The sequence below is a fragment of the Globicephala melas genome, chromosome 18 (genome assembly GCF_963455315.2).
Source record: "Globicephala melas chromosome 18, mGloMel1.2, whole genome shotgun sequence".
NCBI lineage: Eukaryota > Metazoa > Chordata > Mammalia > Artiodactyla > Delphinidae > Globicephala > Globicephala melas.
The window spans coordinates 8810164-8829197 of NC_083331.1; the positions used below are offsets into that span (position 1 = coordinate 8810164).

Consider the following 19034-nt stretch of genomic DNA (forward strand, 5'->3'; position numbering starts at 1 on the left):
GATGAATATACCAGAGCTTATCTTTTCTTCTGTTGATGGATATTTGAGTTGTTTCCAGTTTCTTGTTGTTAAGAATAAGGCCTGCAGGGATCTTCTTGCAAACATGTGTTTTCATTTCTCTTGAGTAAATGCCTAGGATTGAAATTGCTGGTTCACAGGCAGTTGTGTGTTTTACTATATAAAAAACTGCTGTGTAGTTTTTTAGTTTTCTCTTACATACTCTCACTGTGACTCTGTGTTAGTTCTAGTTGCTCTACATCCTTGCCAGCATTTGGATAATCATTTGTTAAATTTTAGCTATTTAGTGGAAGTGAAATGGTATCTTGTGTTATTTTGGATTTCCTTGCGACCTAATGATGTTTCATATGGTTATTGACAATTGTCAATAATTAGTGTATTTTCTTTTGTGGAATATCCCTGTTTTTTGCACATTAAAAAAAATTGGTTATCTTTTTATTATTGATGTGTAAGAATTCTTAATATAGTCTGGATATGTTTTTTGTCACATCAATGCATTGAGAGTATTTTCTCCCAGTTTGTAAGTTTTTGTTTTCCTTAACAGTGTATTTCGATAAGCGAAAGTTTTTAATTTTGACGAAGTTCAATTAATCAATTTTTTTCTTTAATAGATTTGAGTTTTAAGAAGCTTTTGCCTACTCCCAAGTCTTGAAATAATTTCCCTTGTTTTCTTTTACAAGTTTCATAGGTATTGAGGTTCATTTTTACAAATGCATTTATCCAGTCCCAACACCATTGTTTGAAAAATTTTGTTTTCTTTTCTGCACTGGACTGCCTTTGTGTTTTTGTCCAGGAATGTTTTTATTTATTTGTTTATTTATTTATTTTTGGCTGTGTTGGGTCTTCGTTTCTGTGTGTGGGCTTTCTCTAGTTGCGGCGAACGGGGGCCACTCTTCATCACGGTGCGTGGGCCTCTCACTGTCGCGGCCTCTCATTGCGGAGCACAAGCTCCAGACACCCAGGCTCAGTAGTTGTGGCTCACAGGCTTAGTTGCTCCGCGGCATGTGGGTTCTTCCCAGACCAGGGCTCGAACCCGTGTCCCCTGCATTGGCAGGCAGATTCTCAACCACTGTGCCACCAGGGAAGCCCTGTCCAGGAATGTTTGAACACATATATGTATGGATCTGTTTCTGGACTTTCTTGTTTCTTTGATCTAATTGTTTCTGCTATGCTAGTATCATACTGTCTCTATCACCTTAAGTCTTGGAATCAAATAGTGTGAAACCTCTAATATTGTTTGTCCAGTCTAGTTCCTTTGTGTTTCCATATAAATTTTAAAATCAGTTTGTCAGTTTCTACAGAAAAAAAAAGAACCTTTTGGGATTTTGATGGGGATTGTGTTTCTCTATAAAATATTTAGGGAGAACTGACCTATAACAATATGGAATTTGGTAGTCAGCCTTTAACATGCTTCCCATTGATCTCTGCCTGGTTGTATTTGTATCCTTTTGTAGTCACCTTGCACATTATATTAGGGTTGGTCTGTGTAACCAATATAATATAGTTGAAGTCACTTCTGAAATTAGGTTGTAAAAGGCACAGTGGCTTGTGTATTAGTCTTTCTCTCTCTCATCAGTCACTCTAGGAGAAAACAGCTGCCATGTTGTAGAGAGGCCCATTGTCAAGCCTGTGAAGGAGCTGAGATTTTACCCTACTTGCAAGCTAACAAATTAGGCTACTGCAGTTTCATGGATGCTGATAGAAGACATGAGACTCTTGGGTCTGCGTCGAAAGACAGGTTATTGTCACAGCTATAGTAGTAGCCAGGGTACTTTCAGCATTTTTGCACCAGTTCCTCAAGCTCCAAATCACACTTGATATGAAGAGGGTCAGATGACAACTGTACATGCAGTGCTTGCATTACAAGAGAGGAATTCCGAACATAGGGAACCTGGATATTTTTTTAATGGGCGGTAAGCATACCTGTTCTTTGCTCTGGAGGAGACTTTATCTTCCACAACTGTTCACTTTATAAACACCTTTGGGAAGTTAATCTGGAACAAAGGGCAGTGAGATCCTCAGTTGCAAGATGTGCAGAAAGAAATGCAAGAGACCAGTGGAATATTGTCTCCAGACATCTACATGACAAAGAATTGAGGCCTTCTGCTAGTAGCCTTGAGTGGATCCTCAGGCCTTCAGTTGAGTGTAGACCTCACTACAGTTTGCAACCTCATGAGAGACCCTTGAGCCAGACACACCAGCTAAGCTGCTCCTGGATTCCTGACCCTTAGAAACTGTGTGAGAAAATAAATGTTATTTTCAACTGCTGAAGTTTTGGAGTAGTTTATTACACAGCAGTAGATTATTAGTACAGTTGTTCACCTCTCCTTTTATTTAGGTCATTTTTTTTGATACGTACTATAAACAAATTTATATTTATGTATCTATGTATCTGTGCAAGATCTTTACGCCAGCTCAACGAAGTAGGTTTTTCCGTATTAATGTTATGTTACTATGTCAATTATGTAATATGATTTTGTTAACATATTAACATATATACATACAATGTAAAGTAACATTTTAATGTTCTCCATAGAGATCTTGCAGTTAATTTATTCCTAAAGATTTTTCTTTTTGATGCTATTTTCTAAATTTTATTTTTTTATTTTTTTCTGATAATATATCCAGATACAGTAGTTGTCTTAAAAATTGTGTGTGTATTCTTTGACTTTGCTGAAATTCATTTAGTTCCAATAGTTTTTTTGTAGATTTAGGATTTTCTCTACAAAAACAATCATATCTGTGAATAAGACAGTTTTGTTCTTTTTTCTCCCATCTTTATAAGCTTTTTATTTCTTTGTGTTACTTTATTGCACTGTCTAGCATTTTCAATTTAATGTTGAAGAGATGGTGGGAATGGATATTCTTGTTTTATTCCACATCTTAAGGGGAAAACATTGTGTTTTAACGTTAAGTAGAATGTCAGCAGTGATTTTTTTGTAGATTAAAAGAAATCAGATGGAGCGTGTTCCCTTCTATTCCCAGTTTAGTGAGATTTTAATTTTTAAATTATGGATGGGTGTTGAATTTTGCCAGATGTCCCCCCCTTTTTGTATTTATTGAGACGACTATGGATTTTATGCTTTATTCTGTTATTATGGTGAATTATATTTATTGATTTTTGTAAGTTAAACCAATTTTGCAATCTTGGGTTAATCTCATTTGGTCATGATGTATTGTCCTTTTATCTGTTTCTGAATTTGGTCAGCTGATATTTTGTTGAGGATTTAAGTGTCTGTGTTCAGGGGGAATATTGGTCTATGATTGCCATTTCTTGTAATGCCTTCTAATAGCATGGTCAGACTAGCCTTCTGAAACCAAGAAATGTTTCCTCTTCTGTTTTCAGAAATAGTTTGTATATGATTGATATAATTTCTTTAACGTTTGGTAACCATCTAGGCATGGAGGTTTTTTTGTGCGTGCGGGAAGATTTTTGGTAACAGGTTTTGTTTCTTTGGTAAATATATGGTTATATGGATTTTCTGTTTTGTCTTTCTCCCCCCAAGCAGTATATCTGTCTCATTTAAGTTATCAAGCCTTTTGGCAGAAACAGTGTAATTTTCCCTTGTGATCCTTTTTATGTCTGTAGGATCTGTAGTGACCCCTCTTTACACTCTTCTTTCCTTGGTCATTCTTGCTACAGGTTTAGCAGTTTTCTTTCCACAGCTTTTGGTTTCAATAATTTAATTGACTTTTGTGCTTATCTTGATAATTTCCTTCACTCTTATTTTCAATTGGTTTAATTTGTTCTTTTTATTCCCTGGCTTCTTAAGCTGGAAATTTAGGTATTTAATTAGGGAATTTCGATATTTAAATTTAAGACTTTGTTTTTAAATATAAGCACTTAAATTTATAATTTCCCCCACATTTTTATATGTTGTATTTTCATTTTCAGTTCAAAATATTTTCTAATTTCCTTTGTGATTTCTTCTTTGACTCATGGATTTTTTTAGAAGTGTGTTGCTTAATTTTCAAATATTTTGGGTTTTCCTGGATAGCTTATTGAAATTGATTTTTTATGTAATTCTTTTGTAGTCACAGAACATACTCTGTAAGATTTCTGTCTTTTGAAATGTGAGACATATTGTATGGTGTAGTATATAGTCTCATACAATTAAGTTGGTTAGTAGTGTTCTTTAAATCACCTATATCTGAGGTCAGAAAATGTCCTGCAAAGGGCTGTATAGACAATAGTTCAGGTTTTGTGAATTATACTGTTTCTGTTTTAACTACTTTGCCCTTGTAGTGCAAAAAGCAGCCGTGGCAATATGTAAATGAATGGGCATGGCAGTGTTATAATAAAACTTCATTTACAAAGATGGGCAGAGGTCCTGCAGTTTGCTGACCTCTGATTTATATGCCTGTGGATTGTTTTTTATCCATTTCAGTTGCTGAGAGAGGGGTATTAAAGTTTCCAAATATACCTGTGCATTTGTTCATTTCTTCCTGTAACTTTTTCAGCTTTTGCTTCATGTATTTCCTCCATGTAGTTTTCCCCTCAAGCTCTGATATTAGATACATTCCCATTTAGGATTGTTATGCCTTCTGGATGAGTTGACCTTTTTACCTTTGATAATTCTCTTACTGAAGATAATTTTTTCTGACTTTAGTTTACTTATACCAGTTCCCTTATGTTTACTATTTATATTTATGGTGTATAATTTTTTATTATATGTTTAATGTGATTGTGTCTTTGTTTTTAAAGTGTGTCTCTTATAGACAGCATGTATTTAATGGGTTTCCTTCTCTCCTTCTTCCCTTCCTTCTTCCCTTCCTTCCTCCCTTCCTTCCTCCCTCCCTTCTTTTAATAGTAAATATATCTAATAAACTGTGTCTCTGAGTGGAGGACTTGTTAACTTTACATTTAATGTTATTTATACGGGTAAGTTTAATTCTCCCATTTTGCTCTGTGTTTTGTCAGTTTGTCTCCTTTCTTCCTTCTCTTATTGCCTTCTTTTATGTTGGTCAAATTTTGAAAAATATTTTAGATCTTTAATGGGCTTTTTAAACTGTACTGCTTTGTATAAGTGGCTGCTCTAGGGATTACAGTATTCACGATTAACTTTTAAAGTTCATTTAGCATTAACATTATGCCACCTGATGTAAAATGAAAGAACCTTAAAAAGCATAATTACATTTAATCTTTTTGCTATTGGTGTGTTAATTTTTGCTTCAACACAATGCTGTTTTTGCTTTAAATAGTCAGTTGCCTTTTAAAGAATTTAAGGAGAGAAACAAGAGAGTGTTTTGTATATAACTACATAGTTGTTTCGGATTTTCTTTATTTGTGTAGATCTAAGTTTCGCCTGATGTCATTTCCCTTCAGCTTGAGTTTCCTTTAACATTGCGTAATGTCCCGGTCTAGTGATTAAAGTTTTCAGCTTACGTGTGTACATGTACACACACACCCAGATAGAGTAAGTGTATGTATTTTTATATATATATATATATATATATATATATGCTTACTCTTATTTTTCAAGAATATTTTTGTTGGACATAGATTCTGGTTGACTTAAAGGTTCTTCTTAATTGTCTTCTGGTCTCCTTTGCGTCTTTAATTTTCAGCACTTTGATGTGTTCTTTTTTCTTCTTTTTTTTTTTTTTGTTATTCTGCTTAGAGTTGAGCTCATTGGATTTGCAGATTGGTTTTTTCACCAATTTTTAGCCATTTTTCAAAATGCTTTTTCTGCTCCATTCTCTCTTCTCCTTCTGAGATTCTTGTTCTTTTGCTTAAAAATGTAATATAGGTCTGTGAGTTTGTTATTTTTAATTTTTTTTCTCAATCTTTTGCCCTCAGTTCTTCAGATTGAATAATTTCTACTGATTTGTCTTCAAGGTCACTGATTTTTTTTAATTTTGCTTCTAATATGCTGTCAAGCCCATTCCCCACCCCCCATTTATTTATTTACTTATTTTCCAGTTTCATTGAGATATAATTGATAAGCAACATTGTATAAGTTTAAGGTGTATGGTGTGATGATCTGATACATGTATGCACTGTTAAATGATTACTGCAATAAGGTGGGGTAACACATCTGTCATCTCACACAGTTAACATTACTTTGTGTGTGTGGTGAGAATATTTAAGATTTACTCTCTTAGCAGCTTTTAAGTACACAATACAGTATTGTTAACTATAGTTACCATGCTGTACACTAGAGTCCCAGAACTTAATTTATCTTATAACTGAAAGTTTATGCTCTTTAACAAAAATCTCCCCATTCCCCCCACCCCCCTCAGCCCTTGTCCACTCTCTGTTTATATGAGTTCACCTTTTTAGATTCCATATATAAGTGAGATCATACAGCATTTATCTTTCTCTGATTTATTTCACTTAGCATAATGTCCTCAAGGTTCATCCATGTTGTTGCAAATGACAGTATCTCCTTTATTGTGGTGAATATTCTCTTGAATATTATATCTTGTTTATTCATTCATCCATTGATGGATATTTAGGTTGTTTCCATGTCTTGGCTGTTGTGAGTAATGTTGCAGTGAACATGGTGGTGCAGATATCTCTAAGCCCACTTTGAAGTAACATACTCTTCAGTTCTAGTATTTCATTTTTTAACTATTTCCAATTATCTGCTGAGATTCCCCATTGTGACCATGTTTCCCATTAAGTCCTTGAACAAATTTATAGTAGCTTCTTTAAAGTCTTTGCTTGTTAATTTCTTCCTTTGAATTATTTCATTGTTTTTTTCCATTTATTGTTTTATTTTCATTCTTGACAGTAGGTCACACTTCCCTGCTGCTTTTCATGTCTAGAAAATTTTAATTGTAGAGGGGACGTTGTGGGTGATATATCTCTAAATTCTCTTTATCTTCTGATGAGTATAGTTAAATAACTGGTTGATCACCTTGAACTTGTGGAGGCTTGGTCTTTAAGATGGGGCTGTAGAAAGCCTGAGGTGTTTTTTAAGCCCTTGTAACTTGGACAGGCTCATGTCTCCTCTCCAGTGGGCAGCAGCTGAGATCGCTGATGAGTTCTTGTAGATTTCCAGTTGTTTTCCATTGAGCTCCTTGAAATCTTCCCTGAGCATACTCACCTCAGGGCTCAGTGAAGAATTTGAAGTTTATATTAGTTTTTGAGGCTTCTGCTGCTGTGACTCACTCCTTTCCTGAATTTGTCCTCTATTTCTAGCCACTTTGTGGCCATGAACTTAATAAAACTGCAACTTTCTGCTTGAGTTCTAGTAGCCCATGCTATTGCAGACTAGGAATGCCCTCAGGGGAAAAGCTGTGTAAATTTGAACCTTTTCCAGTGTACTTCCCTTCTTTCACTGGTCAAATTTCCAATTTCTTCCCGCTGTTGATGGTTTGTTCTGCCTTCAAGTCATTCTTAAAAGTGTTTTATCCACAGCTTTTATTTGTTTTTTATAATTGCTATCTGTGGAAGCATTAATTTAATGAGTTGACAAAAACTACTCCACCATTATTAGAACTCTTCAGGCTGATTTTCATTCATTTCAAACTGGCCCTTTAAGTACAATTGCTAACTTAACACACACCTTGTGTCAGGCTTACACATTTTTAGAATAAGACAGAACTCTATATTTTCTTTTTTAAAATTTTTGAATTTTATTTATTTTTTATACAGCAGTTTCGTTAGCTGTCAGTTTTGCGGTATGCGGGCCTCTCACTGTTGTGGCCTCTCCCATTGTGGAGCAAAGGCTCCGGACGCGGGGGCTCAGCGGCCATGGCTCATGGGCCCAGCTGCTCCGTGGCATGTGGAATCTTCCCGGACCGGGGCACGAACCCGTGTCCCCTGCAACGGCAGGTGGACTCTCAACCACTGCGCCACCAGGGAAGCCCTAGACATCAGTTTTGTACACATCAATGTATACAGGTCAATCCCAATCTCCCAATTCATCACACCACCACCACCCCCGCCACCCCCCCACGGCTTTCCCCCCTTGGTGTCCATACGTTTGTTCTCTACATCTGTGTCTCAATTTCTGCCCTGCAAACTGGTTCATCTGTACCATTTTTCTAGGTTTCACATATATGCGTTAATATACGATATTTGTTTTTCTCTTTCTGACTTAACTTCACTCTGTATGGCAGTCTGTAAATCCATCCACTCTCAACAAATGACCCAATTTCGTTCCTTTTTATGGCTGAGTAATATTCCATTGTATATATGTACTACAACTTCTTTATCCATTCATCTGTCGATGGGCGTTTAGGTTGCTTCCATGACCTGGCTATTGTAAATAGTGCTGCAGTGCACATTGGGGTGCATGTGTCTTTTTGAATTATGGTTTTCTCTGGTTATATGCCCAGTAATAAGATTGCTGGATCATATGGTAATTCTATTTTTAGTTTTTTAAGGGATTTCCATACTGTTCTCCATAGTGGTTGTATCAATTTACATTCCCACAAACAGTGCAAGAGGGTTCCCTTTTCTCCACACTCTCTCCAGCATTTGTTGTTTGTAGATTTTCTGATGATGGCCATTCTAACTGGTGTGCAGTGATACCTCATTGTAGTTTTGATTTGCATTTCTCTAATAATTAGTGATGTTGAGCAACTTTTCATGTGCTTCTTGGCCATCTGTATGTCTTCTTTGGAGAAATGTCTATTTAGATCTTCTGCCCATTTTTGGATTGGGTTGTTTATTTTTTAATATTGAGCTGAATGAGCTGTTTATATATTTTGGAGATTAATCCTTTGTCTGTTGATTCATTTGCAAATATTTTCTCCCATTCTGAGGGTTGTCTTTTCGTCTTGATTATGGTTTCCTTTGCTGTGCAAAAGCTTTGAAGTTTTATTAGGTCCCATTTGTTTATTTTTGTTTTTATTTCCATTACTCTAGGAGGTGGATCTAAAAAGATCTTGCTGTGATGTATGTCAAAGAGTGTTCTTCCTATGTTTTCCTCTAAGAGTTTTACAGTGTCCAGTCTTACATTTATGTCTCGAATCCATATTGAGTTTATTTCTGTGTATGGTATTAGGGAGTGTTCTAATTTCATTCTTTTACATGTAGCTGTCCAGTTTTCCCAGCACCACTTATTGAAGAGACTGTCTTTTCTTCATTGTATATCCTTGCCTTCTTTGTCATAGATTAGTTGACCTTAGGTTTGTGGGTTTATCTCTGGGATTTCTATCTTGTTCCATTGATCTGTGTTTCTGTTTTTGTGCCAGTACCATATTGTCTTGATTTCTGTAGCTTTGTAATATAGTCTGAAGTCAGGGAGTATGATTCCTCCAGCTCCGTTTTTTTCCCTCAAGACTGCTTGGGCTATTTGGGGTCTTCTGTGTCTCCATACAAATTTTGAGATTTTTTGTTCTAGTTCTGTAAAAAATACCATTGGTAATTTGATAGGGATTGCATTGAATCTGTAGATTGCTTTGGGTAGTATAGTCATTTTCACAATATTGATTTTTCCGATCCAAGAACATGGTATATCTCTCCATCTGTTGGTATCATCTTTAATTTCTTTCATCAGTGTCTTATAGTTTTCTGCATACAGGTCTTTTGTCTCCTTGGTTAGGTTTATTCCTAGGTATTTTATTTTTCTTGTTGCAGTGGTAAATGGGAATGTTTCCTTAGTTTCTCTTTCAGAGTTTTCATCATTAGTGTATAGGAATGCAAGAGATTTCTGTGCATTAGTTTTGTATCCTGCAACTTTACCAAATTCATTGATTAACTCTAGTAGTTTTCTGATGGCTTGTTTAGGATTCTCTATGTGTAGTATCGTGTCATCTGCAAACAGTGACAGTTTCACTTCTTCCAGTTTGTATTACTTTTATTTCTTTTTCTTCTCTGATTGCCATGGCTAGGACTTCCAAAACTCTGTTGAATAATAGTGGTGAGAGTGGACATCCTTGTCTTGTTCCTGATCTTAGAGGAAATGCTTTCAGTTTTTCACCATTGAGAATGATGTTTCCTGTGGGTTTGTTGTATATGGCCTTTATTATGTTGAGGTAGGTTCCCTCTATGCCCACTCTCTGTAGAGTTTTTATGATAAATGGGTGTTGAATTTTGTCAAAAGCTTTTTCTGCATCTGTTGAGGTCATATGGTTTTTATTCAGTTTGTTAATATGGTGTGTCACATTGATTTATTTGCACATATTGAAGAATCCTTGCATCCCTGGGATAAATCCTACTTGATCATGGTGTATGATCCTTTTAATGTGTTGCTGGTTTCTGTTAGCTAGTATTTTGTTGAGGATTTTTGCATCTATGTTCATCAGTGATATTGGTCTGTAATTTTCTTTTTTTGTAGTATTTTTGTCTGGTTTTGGTATCAGGGTGATGGTGGCCTCATAGAATGAGTATGGGAGTGTTCCTTCCTCCACAGTTTTTTGAAAGAGTTTGAGAAAGATGGGTGTTAGCTCTTCTCTAAATGTTTGATAGAATTCACCTCTGATGCCATCTGGTCGTGGACTTCTGTTTGTTGGAAGATTTTTAATCACAGTTTCAATTTCATTACTTGTGGTTGGTCTGTTCATATTTTCTATTTCTTCCTGGTTCAGTCTTGGAAGGTTATACCTTTCTACGAATTTGTCCATTTCTTCCAGGTTGTCTATTTTATTGGCATAGAGTTGCTTGTAGTAGTCTCTTAGGATGCTTTGTATTTCTGTGGTGTCTGTTGTAACTTCTCCTTTTTCATTTCTAATTTTATTGGTTTGAGTCCTCTTTCCTGATGAGTCTGACTAATGATTTATCAATTTTGTTTATCTTTTCAAAGAACCAGCTTTTAGTTTTATTGATCTTTGCTACTGTTTTCTTTGTTTCTATTTCATTTATTTCTGCCCTGGTCTTTATGATTTCTTTCCTTCTGCTAACTTCGGGTTTTGTTTGTTCTTCTTTCTCTAGTTCCTTTAGGTGTAAGGTTAGATTATTTATTGGAGATTTTTCTTGTTTCTTGAGGTGGGCTTGCATAGCTATAAACTTCCCTTTTAGAACTGCTTTGCTGCATCCCATAGGTTTTGGATCGTCATATTTTCATTGTCATTTGTTCCAGGTATTTTTTGATTTCCTCTTTGATTTGTTTACTGATCTCTTGGCTCTTTAGTAACATATTGTTTAGCCTCCATCTGTTTGTGTTTTTTGCGTTTTTTCCCATGTAATTCATTTCTAGTCTCATAGCATTGTGGTCAGAAAAGATGCTTGATATGATTTCAATTTTCTTAAATTTACTGAGGCTTGATTTGTGACCCAAGATGTGATCTGTCCTGGAGAACGTTCCGTGCGCCCTTGAGAAGGAAGTGTAATCTGCTGTTTTGGGGTGGAATGTCCTATGAATATCAGTTAAATCTATTTGGTCTATTGTGTCATTTAAAGCTTCTGTTTCCTTATTTATTTTCATTTTGGATGATCTGTCCATTGGTGTAAGTGAGGTATTAAAGTCCCCCACTATTATTGTGTTGCTCTCGATTTCCTCTCTTATAGCTGTTAGCAGGTGCCTTATGTACTGAGGTGCTCCTATGTTGGTTGCATATATATTTATAATTGTTATATCTTCTTCTTGATTTGATCCCTTGTTCATTATGTAGTGTCCTTCCTTGCCTCTTGTAACATTCTTTGTTTTAAAGATTATTTTATCTAATGTTTGTATTGCTACTCCAGCTTTCTTTTGATTTCCATTTGCATGGAATATCTTTTTCCATTCCCTCACTTTCAGTCTGTATGTGTCCTTAGGTCTGAAGTGGGTCTGTTGTAGACAGCATATCTATGGGTCTTGTTTTTGTATCCATTCAGCAAGCCTGTGTCTTTTGGTTGGAACATTTAATCCATTCACGTTTAAGGTAGTTATCGATATGTATGTTCCTGTGACCATTTTCTTAAATGTTTTGCACTTGTTTTTGTAGGTCCTTTTCTTTTCTTGTGTTTCCCACTTAGAGAAGTTCCTTTAGCATTTGCTGTAGAGCTGGTTTGGTGGTGCTGAATTCTCTTAGCTTTTGCTTGTCCATAAAGCTTGTCTGTAAAGCTTTTGATTTCTCCATCGGACCTGGTAGGTAGAGCTGACTGTTGCTCTTGTGGACAGAGCTCAGTAAACTTTAATCTGATTGACTGATGATGGGTGGGGCTGGGTTCCCTCCCTGTCAGTTGTTTTGCCTGAGGCAGCCCAACACTGGAGTCTACCTGGGCTGTTTGGTGGGGCTAATGGCAGACTCTGGGAGGGCTCACACCAAGGAGTACTTCCCAGAACTTCTGCTGCCAGTGTCCTTGTCCCCATGGTGAGCCACAGCCACCACCCGCCTCTGCAGGAGACCCTCCAACACTAGCAGGTACGTCTGGTTCAGTCTCCCCTGGGGTCACTGCTCCTTCCCCTGGGTCCCGATGTGCACACTACTTTGTGTGTGCCCTCCAAGAGTGGAGTCTCTGTTTTCCCCAGTTCTGTCGAAGTCCTGCAATCACATCCCTCTAGCCTTCAAAGTCTGATTCACTAGGAATTCCTCCTCCCGTTGCTGGACCTCCAGGTTGGGAAGCCTGACGTGGGGCTCAGAACCTTCAGTCCAGTGGGTGGACTTCTGTGGTATAAGTGTTCTCCAGTCTGTGAGTCACCCACCCACCAGTTATGGGATTTGATTTTGCTGTGATTGCGCCCCCCCTACCATCGCATTGTGGCTTCTCCTTTGTCTTTGGATGTGAGGTATCTTTTCTGATGAGTTCCAGTGTCTTCCTGTTGATGATTGTCCAGCAGGTAGTTGTGATTCTGGTGTTCTCACAAGAGGGAGTGAGAGCACGTCCTTCTACTCCGCCATCTTTGTTCAGGGCCCCAGAAACTCCCTATTAATTCAATTACATGTATTTGATTTAAGTAGGTAATTATTTAGTGAAAAGCCTAGAGTTAAAGAATGCTTATAAAGATTGGTGAAAGGGATAGCCATATTTCTACTGCCGTTTCTTTTCCCCTTTATTAGCGCCAGCCTCTGATAGATAGTGAGACACATGCGACCAGATAATACTGGAAGAAAATGTTGTTTTTCACCTGTCTTTGACTTTTACTTTTCTTGGTATTTCTACTCTATGGAAAAAAGTAGTAAAATGTAAATGTTTGTCTCAGCTGCTTCTGTCTCAAAATTCATTTTCATGATAGGCCTGTTGGACATCTGTTTATGTTTAAATCGTTATCTAGGAAGAGCTCTGGTCCTCTAGGACTAGCTCTGGTCCGGGGGGCCTTTTAGAATCATTCTACAAAAATTGGACTTTATGGCTCTGACTTTTAAGCAAAATATATTTAAAAAGAAAGTGTGTCCAAGAGGGAACTGGATGCGTTGATTGTAAAGATGGCACATACATCTAATAAATTGATTGTCTTGTGCGCTTAGCATAAGTCTAAGGTTAACATTAATATAGTCTAATACAGTCTATATTTTAAGATGTGTTGATTTTTAATTGTTTTCTTGAAATTGAACAAGGTTATTTTGTTGTTTTAATGTAAATATAATTTAGTAAGAGACAGATTTTAAAATTTGTACTGGCTTCTGTAGAAAGTAAGTGCAGGGCTTCCCTGGGGGCGCAGTGGTTCAGAATCCGCCTGCCAATGCAGGGGACACGGGTTTGAGCCCTGGTCCGGAAAGATCCCACATGCCGCGGAGCAACTAAGCCTGTGTGCCACACTACTGAGCCTGTGCTCTACAGCCTGCGAGCCACAACTACTTAGCCCACATGCCACAAGTATTGAAGTCTTTGCGCCTAGAGCCCGTGCTCTGCAACAAGAGAAGCCACTGCAATGAGAAGCCTGCACACTGCAACGTGGCCCCCACTCACAACAACCAGAGAAAGCCCGGGCACAGCAACGAAGACCCAACGCAGCCGAAAACAAATCAATAAAAATAAATAAATTTAGAAAGTAAGTGTGTTCAAACCTAACATACTTCAGGTAAATTCTTAAATATTTTTGCTGATGGAAGGTAAATGAGGTATATTATAACCCGAATATGTGCTATTTGACTTTTTTTTTCTTGTATAAACTTATTTATTTTTGGCTGCATTGGGTCTTCGTTGCTGTGTGCAGGCTTTCTCTAGTTGCGGCGAGTGGGGGCTACTTTTCATTGCAGTGTGCAGACTTCTCATTGCAGTGGCTTCTCTTGTTGCGGAACCCAGGCTCTAGGCGCATGGGCTTCAGTAGCTGTGGCTCGAAGCCTCTAGAACGCAGGCTCAGTAGTTGTGGCATATGGACTTAGTTGCTCCGCAGCATGTGGGATCTTCCCGGACCAGGGCTCAAACCCATGTCTACTGCATTGGCAGGAGGATTCTTAACCACTGCGCCCCCAGGGAAGCCCCTGAGTTTTTATCTTTAATTTAGTGTTATAAGAAGTAGATAAGAGGCATGTGGATACCTTTAGCTCTTTCTACAGTAGTCAAACTCTCAATAACATTTCTGTCTTTGTCAGTTAGCGTTTGATTAGAGAAGTAAGATTATTGTTGTGATTGGTTTTTACCAATTGTAGGAACTAGTTATACACACCTGAATCTGCTGCTAGGCTTGAAGTTAGCAGGGCTAGTAGTTGGAAAGGGAACATGGACATGAAGCAGGGGGAGGAAGGTTAGACTGGAACCTGCAAAGAACTTTTAGCAATAAGTTAGAACCTATGAGCCCAAACTTGAACTTTCATGGCTCTCACTGCTTCCACACCTGCAACCTTGATGATGTAGGTAACCTTCAACCTTGATGATGTAGGTAATCTGCAGTAGGTGTGGCACACCTCACCATGGAGCTGCACACAAACCTGCCCCAGTATTATTTGGAAAAGCAAAGGTGGAGCTCTGACAGGAGCTGAATGAGCTGTAGGCTCAATTGCTGCCCCATGCCAATGAGCCCAAAGTTCCATGACACTGTGTGATTACTGCAGTAACACCTGACTTTAGGTTTACATTCTGAACCTGGTGGCTGCTTTACGTTTGTCTTCTAATCTCATGGGAATTTTTTTTTTTTTTCTTTTTGAGGCCAACCCTAACCCACAACCATGCAGGGAATGAATCGTGTTTGGGAAAGTGTAGTTGCAACCCGGCTAAGGTAAAAAGCCATCACAGACCATCACTTGTCACCACGGCACCAGTGCACACCTCTTTTTATCATATTTACCTTATAAATAAAGACAATTACAAAAGTATACTTTTGGTGAACATAATGCAGCTATCCTTTGTTCACCTGATAACATACAAATGCCCTCCTTAAGAGAGGATACAAAATCCCTTTATCCATAGGTGGGTTAATTTTTTTTCTACCTGTGTCTAGGTACCAATTTTTTTTCTACCTGTGTCACATTTTCTACTTAATATCCTGTAACTTAAATGTGGAGATATGAGATTAGCTACTATCAGATGGTTGTAGAAAGGGAGATAAGAAATAAGTTTGTTAATATATATACAAATTTTTTATATCATAAAAAGAAAAACTACTCATTAGAATATTTATTTCTGCAACTAGTCATGTGGTTGTAGTTGCTGTCTATAATTATCTTCTGCTGTCATTCCACAGTCCCTCTGTTCTTGGCAATACCTCAGCTGGTTGTGGTTTCTTGCTTGATGGGGTGACCTAAATCTTCATTCCTTAAGGGTCTGGGTCATTAGCAGTCCTGCCTGGATTGTTTCCACTGACTTTAATCACAGTACATGGAAATACTAAGTGGCCTCCTAGGGGAACTTCTGCATTCCAGACATACTTTCTGTTAGCCCCTCTTGTGTGGTAGCAACCTGACTTCCCCTTGATTGTGAGATGAGAACCCTAGTTGGTTCTGTAACCCCCTTCTTTGTCTGTTGATTCATTGGCACGAATAACCCAAAGTGGCTGGGTGGCAGTCTGAATTTCCAGTTTAATGGAATCATTTCTGCATCCCTTGGTGGAAACTAAGATCTTCCAAAGGGACTATATGGGCATAGATGGATATAGGTGGGTAAGTGATGTGGTGTGTTGTATGTGTCAGTGAATTGGGAAGCAAAGTAAATCTGTTTAGAGTGAGAATGAGTTAATACAAATTAATATAGTACATTTCACGATACTTGTGGAGTTAGTAGGGATACCCTATATGAAATATTTACTTTGAAAGAAGTGTAAATATATTCAGAACGTGCATATAGTTTTTTCGTTTTTATTATCCCATATTTAATAATGGGCAGGTGGTTGGTAGCAGTTGAGTTTGAATCTGTGTGTTTTTTTGTTTGTTTTTTTGGCCACACGGCATGTGGGATCTTAGTTCCCTGACCAGGGATCGAACCTACGCCCCCTGCATTGGAAGCATGGAGTCTTAACCACTGGACCGCCAGTAAAGTCCCAAGTTTTGAATTTAGATCTGATATACTTCTTGGATTTTTTGTTTACCTAAAGGAGGAAATAAGAATTACATTTACTATTTTGAGTTTTTATAAGTTAATTTTAAAGAATATAGAAGAGTGAACATAAATGACTTCATTTTCACAAATGAAAATACTACAGTAACGTTGCTTGTCATATCTACTCTGAAACTAGAAGGAGGAGGGTGAGCCTGGAGTCAGACCACCTGGCTTTAAATTCCAGCTCTTCTGCTTACCATGAATTTCTGTTAACTATGGCTTTGTAACAACAGCCCCTCCCCCACCGTCCCCGCAATTTCAGTGGCTTAAAATGAGTGTGTGTTATTACTCATGAATCTGTAGATCACGTGGATGGTTCTGATCACTTGGGCTAGATTTGGCAGATTTCATCTAGGATAACTCATAACATCGGTGGTCACCTGGCAGATTGTCGGGAAGCTGGCTAGTCTATGGTGGCTTCTCACATTTCTGGCTGTTGGCTGACTCTCTGCTGGATGATGGAGGGTGACCGAGGCTCTCATCATTTATCAGGCAAGTCTGGACTTCTTCACATGGTGGTGGCAGGATTCTTAGAGAGGTAGTAGAAACAAGCAAGGTCTCTTGAGGTCTGCATTTAGAACTGGCACAACATCACTTCTGCCACGTTCTGTTGGTTCAAGGCAAGTCATGAGGCCAGACAAGATTCAAGATGTGGGGAAATGAGCTCTACCTCTTGATGGGAGGAGCTGCAGTGTCACATTGCTAGGGGTGTGGGTACTAGGAGGGATGGAGAATTGGGGCCATTGTATAAGCATTTTACCATACAACATGATGATGCACAAGTCTCTTCATCCCTTTGAATCTGTTCCCTAACCTGTAAAAATGGCTAGGAGAGTAACGATTCTTTTTGAGACAATTTTGAAGATTAGGTAAAGTAAACTGTGTAAAGTGTCTCTGGTAGTGCCTTAATATATGCCAATATGTGCTCAGTAAATGTTTATTATTATTACTTGTAATGATTAGGTGTTCTATATTCATGACTAAAATACTCATAATAATCCTGTGATGCTGTCATGATTTCCTTCTTATAGCTGAGGAGACAGACTGAATTGCTTAAGTTACCAGTATGCCAAGGTTGGTGGTAGACCCAACGTTGAGCCAAGGTTTTTTGTTTTTGCTTTGAAAACCTAATACTGGCCTTTGAGAGCCAGTACAGTGGTAAAACATGGGGGCTCTGGAACTGTTAGAGTCCTTGTCCCAGACCTTACTAGGCTTTCAGCCTTGGACACATTACTTAACCTCTTTGTGCCTCACTTTTTAGGAAAGGAGATTGCTTACGTCCCACCATTGTTGGTGAGGATTAAATGAATTAATATACATTGTTTAGAACTACAAGCACAGGCTAGGTAGGTACTCTATATGTTATTCCTTTTCTTCTTCTTATTACACTATGCTGCCTTTAGTCCAAACCTTTAAAAGCCTTTCTTATTGAAAATATTAAATGAGGCTGAAGTTATCACCCTTTTCTTTTTAGAGCCATCTAATTTTTTCATGAAGTAGTATTAATCTTTACGGTTAGTTTCCTAATAGAGTAATTATGGATTTTACTGATGTGATTTGGTTATATGGGGACATTTCAATTTGAGGAAAAACTATTCCATGGTACTTTGTTTTTTTTCTCCTTTTCTGAGCTTTTCTTGCACAATGTCATTCATTTCTGTGGCTTCTGTTTAATGTTGGTTACTCTCAAATCAACATCTGAAGTTTGACCTCACTCCTAAGTTTCATTACTTAATTGGTTTTTCATTTTTCTCTCTCCAGTTATTAAATTTACTATTTCTGTTATTTCTCACACTCTTTTCCTTTATGCTTATTGCTTTTGGTTTAGTGCAAATTCTTCTCTTTTTTTTTATCTGACCTTATTTATTTGTTACTCTTAGAACATCTTATTTTTGACTGGACTCAGAGGTAGAAGCTTTCAGAGAGGACAGCCTCCCTTTCTTGGTAGTCTCTTCCTGGCATTTTTCTTTGGCCTCCTTCATTCTCTTGGCCAAAGGTTTAGCATATTCTGCAGCCTTTCTTTATTTTTCTTGGTACACTGTTCCTTCAGAGCAATATGCTGATGTTTGTGTTGCAGAACACGTGGAATAACAAACACTGAATCTTGTGTGCCTTGGTCTTAGGTTACTTACCCTCTTTGTTTAGGGGCTTTCTCACAACACACTGGTGGACATGATCTTCTCTAGAGAGATTGAAAAGTTTGTGAATTTTAGCGATTTTCGTCCCAAGTCGGCGAGGCGCAGTAGTATCAGTGACTTCAGGAATATCCTTCTCTCCCTTTTTTTTTTTTTTTTTTTTAAATAATGACCAAGTTGAAAGCACTTAGACTGGTGTCCACAATGCAACCCTGAACAGATTTGCACTTTCTTTCTCCAGTCTTCCTTGGTCTGTAACAGGACTGCCCCTTAGTAGCAGATGGACACAGCCATGGGTGAAGACACCCTGATTCATGGGAAACCTTGTTTGTCATTCCCACCAATGATTCTGACCGCATAACACTTCCATTCTTTACCCAGAGCATTAGCAGCAACTTCTGTGGCCATACGCTTCTCATAAAAGGTACAAAGTTTGCATTCATCGTCCACTTCAGTGAGTTTCTGGCATCTAGTGGCTGGGAAAGAGATGTTCAGTTTCATCCTGAAGCAGCTGACCAGCTCTGAGGTTCTGCAAAAAAAGAGCTCATCATTTTTTTCTTAAATTAGTTTAGAAGCCTCCTAATCAG

General features: G+C 37.9%; 1 protein-coding gene and 1 pseudogene across 6 annotated transcripts in view; one reads left to right on the plus strand and one right to left on the minus strand.

Moving 5' to 3' along the window:
- The window catches only part of PDS5B (PDS5 cohesin associated factor B), a 195411-nt gene that overhangs the window by 11888 nt on the left and 164489 nt on the right, over positions 1-19034 (plus strand). The gene's annotated exons all lie outside the window — the stretch shown is intronic.
- Positions 18199-18948, minus strand: LOC115866724 (small ribosomal subunit protein eS6-like; annotated as a pseudogene).